The sequence below is a fragment of the Vigna radiata genome, chromosome 9 (assembly GCF_000741045.1).
Source record: "Vigna radiata var. radiata cultivar VC1973A chromosome 9, Vradiata_ver6, whole genome shotgun sequence".
Taxonomy (NCBI): domain Eukaryota; kingdom Viridiplantae; phylum Streptophyta; class Magnoliopsida; order Fabales; family Fabaceae; genus Vigna; species Vigna radiata.
Genome location: NC_028359.1, coordinates 16459454 through 16463818, shown reverse-complemented (window position 1 = coordinate 16463818; position 4365 = coordinate 16459454).

Genomic DNA, 4365 nt, shown 5'->3' with positions numbered 1-4365 from the left:
ATATATATATATATATATATATATAACCCTACACAAAATTAGTTTCCAAAATTTTGATGGGTGTTGCACCCCATGCAAAATTTAATGTGCATAAAGAATGTAGTATAAATTAGGAGGTGACTTCTAGGTCGTCTCTCAAGGACCAAATTGCAGTTCGGAATCAGTTCTAACACGAAGTGGGGGGGTTTGTGAAAGGTTTTGTGAATGCAAATGAACTAAATTAAAACACGAATGCAAACAGAAAGGTAAACAAAAATGTAAAAATGGAATCAAATACAAAATAAAAACAGTTGGCCATTAACTCAATCACTATGCTTCCAATCACAGATTAACGACAAGTACACACTACTTTAATCCAAATCCAACACGAATCACCCANCTAAGCGAAGGCTAATTCGGTCTTCAAAATTACAGACTAAGCGAATGCAATGCACAAATTAAATCAGTTATCCACCATACAGTCTAATAAACTAAGCTAAGAATTGACATCGATTAGGCAATTAAGCGTATACCTAATCGCAGGCAGATAACAAATTAAATATTGAGCAGAATCAAAGCAGCAGTATGGCAATTAAAGTTCAAAAATCTCAAGGAAACAATGCAATTTTATTAGCAACCAACCAACTAACCTAAGCTAACATCATAATTAAATTAACAAAATCGAACAGAACAAATAACAATAAAGCAAACAGAAACACTGAATAAAACACGCCAAAGTAGTTGACAATTTGAAATAAAGGATAAATGAAAAATGCAATAAACTTTGGAAGATAGCAGCTGAATAAAATAAGCAAGGTTAGCTAATAAATGAATTCCACAATGCCAAGCTTCCACACACATCATCACGGAAACACTAAAAGAAACGCAGTAGGCTAAAATAAGTGAGTAAGCTACTGGAAAATAAAATTCCATCACCAAACCGTGATGTGTTGCTACCTTCATCAATTAGCGCATCTCCAGCAATTAAAAAATGATTCATCACCGCCTATGCACCTATAAATTAATGTAACAACTCCTACTTTTCTAAATAAAATAACATGCAATGCTTCTCCAGAATTGAATCACCAGCCCGTCTGCTCTAGGACGTGACACCATTAGCTAAACGTCACTGTGACTGCTCTTTCAAAACAAAATAAAAATCACCGTGAATTGCTTCAGAAATTGGAAACAACGTGTAACAATCAAATTGAAATCAGCGCCACACTTGCAAAGGAAATGATATCTGCGTGTTTCTAAAAGAAAATAGAAATGTGCCTCTTTTCATTCATCCCCAAACAAAATAAAAGTAAATATAAAAGTGAAAACAGTGAGCACCGTTAATGAAATGGATTGCTGAAATTAAAATCAAACGAAAACTAAGAAGGTAATGGCTGGACCGTTTCCCATTCTACATATTCATCCAAAATCCAAAAACACAAACATCGTTTTTTCAAAGAAAAGCTTCAGGAGAAAACGTTCAAAAGCAAAAAAACTCCTAGAGAAGTGACGACTGTCCTCCTATGTAACAGTGCCCTACTTCTCTCCACGTCTCATGGGCTGCTTGTTGCCAGCAAATTGGTTTCCAGCCCATCCGTGTGCGTTCACAACACTGCTTCCTCAAGCTGCTGGTTGCTTTGATGTTTATGAGCTGTTTCTTCCTTCTCCAAATGCTACACCTAAGAAAATTTTGGATTGTTGAAGCCCATAAGCTTGTTGCTTGTGTGAAGGTGTGTGGGCTGAAGCTGGGAGGTGGTGTGCTACTTGAAGTGTTGGGTCTGTTGGACTGTCCGTGAGTTGTGCTGCTGTGAAGGTTGCCAGCTTGGGCCGTGATGCATTGCTGGATGTCTTCCTCATTTCTCCAAGTGATGAAATGTGCAAGCCGAGACACCTTCAACTGTTGTTTGCTGGACGCAGCATTGTGGAGCTTGTTGCTGCACCGTTTTATTTTATGTGCACCCCTCCAAGCTGCTTCTCCAATGAAGAATGGATGGAAACTGCTTGCTTCTTTGCTACGGGCCGAGACACACCTCCATCTCCAACGCTAGATGTTGCACGCGCTCATGGGCCGTTTGAAGCAAGATGCACTGCTGCAAAGTTGTAGGATGTGGCTAAGTGTGGGTCGTGGATTCTCCAAGTGTGCTGTAGCGTGTGAAGATGTGATGCTGCTATTTTCGTGCTTCCTTGTGGACGTTTGCCAAGTGTGGTCCGTCTCTCTTTAATGCTGGACGTGGCTTCTATTCAATTTGGACGTCCCCCTTCAAATTTCTCATGGCCACTTGCCTGTTGAATGTTCCAAAGCTGCTAGATTTGCTTTTGCACCTCCCAAGATGGTGGACGTGCTTTGATTATTCATGGGCCCTGCTGCGGCATGTAGACCGCATGGAAGTCTAGCTGCATCTGCAAGCTATACGCGTGATGGAGCTTCCGTATACATCTCCTGCTGGACCCACTATCTTTTTTTTATTCCAGCCTGCAACCCCCGTGAGCTCCTTTAATTGTTGGATATTACCATTCTTTCAAGCAAGATGGACTTTCTTTTTGAAGCAAGGTGATTCCTCTCCTTAACGTGCAACAACTCCTTTTTCTTTTGGGGCGGCCCGTGAATGCCTTTGCTTTTGGTGGTGGCAGCAGGACGCAACAACTTTCCCATGGGCCGTGGACAGATGTTGAGGGATGGTGTCTTTAGAACCTGTTGGACGTGAGCTGCTCCAAAGTTGCTGAACGTGCTTGGAGGTTGCTGGTATTGGGCCGTGAGCTTTCAATCATCAATCATCCAAAATTAAATCACCTCATCCAATATTTATTTCCCATGTGCTTTTATCTTAGCCCATCACCATGTGCATTCCAAAGAAAATGAAATTGCACAACCTGTCACATATAAGCTTAGAACAAAATTGATGTGGAATTTCTCTTTAAGTCCCAAAATTTTATCCGTAAATTTCCCTACAATTAATAATGCAAATAATTAGCTCAGAATATTCAAATTAATTAAAATTAGAATTTCCGGTCAAATTAAGCACAATTAGGAAAAATGGGGAAATACTGGACATTTAAACACAATTCCCTGATTAAATCTGGTACAATAAACTAAGTGCAGTCAATAAAATATCGACTCATCAATTAGTTTACTATCAAAACTATATACAGGACAAATCTAAGTAATCTAAGTTGCTACATCTCCTCTGTCCAAAGTCTAGTCCAGAGAAACCTCCTCTCCCTCTCCTCACACCCACAGGATGATCACTGCAAAAAGAAAAACACACACTACAAAACACAATCACAAATAGAAGGGTAAGCTAGATATAAAAGAATTCGTACATTAATATAACATACAACATACACATAATTATTCATACAAGATAAACTAGTTCAGACATCCTAACATTTTATGACCTAGACTTGACCATCTGGACTTAGAATGATTGTCGAGCTATGACGGGTTATGCACTTGTGGTGGCCTCTATTACTTTGCAAAGCCATTGCCAACGGGTTTCACCCTACCACACTCATAAGGTTAGTCTGTTTCGAGCCTTGAGACATACTGGAAGCCCCAAGGTTAAGACCTCATGCTACTCTTGTTAAGACTTCGGTAAGTGTACCAAATCATATCAAGTAATATAAAATACTAAGACCAAGTATCGTTTTTCCAAGAGACTTATGACACTAAACAATTGTGTTTTTGCTTAACCAATTAAGACTACAAGAACAATATTTTGGGGTTTTTGAATGTAAAACGATAAAAGTAAAAAATGCATGCAATTTGATCAATTGAGGCTAAACACAAAAGTGAACGAATGATGTCGAGAATATGAGATGAATATGTTGTTAGGGTTTAAATTTAACCTAATCACTCTTATGCATACATGAATTCATCTTCTTCATTAATGTTAATGCAACTTTCTAATTTACTTTAAACTCGATGTCTCGGTGAAGAAAGCCTACTCTTAATTACTACTTCACAATGTCTTGTATCCCTAGCAATTAATTACGCATTACATTCGCACAAAAGCTTAAAGGCAACTAACCCTCCTATCCCTATCTCTAGGTAATATTGCTTTTGGGAGAATTTTTCCGGTTCTAGATTTCCCCGTATATGTCCATATCGACAAAATCAATGATCATGCAATTGAATGAGTTAAACAAAGCATGCAAAGAGTGTCGAGGAAAAACCCTAACAATTAATGAAGTAAAACATATATAATAATAATCAATTCAAATACAAGAGAGTTTAGAGGTTACATTTTCCCCAATAACAAATGAGATTAGTTCTCCACCGTCATGGAGAAACTAGGTGTACAATGGAATGGAAGAGATAGAAACCTATTGACGGATTGGCAAGCGTACCAAATCGTTCAAGTAATATAATTGGTAAAACCCAATATCGTT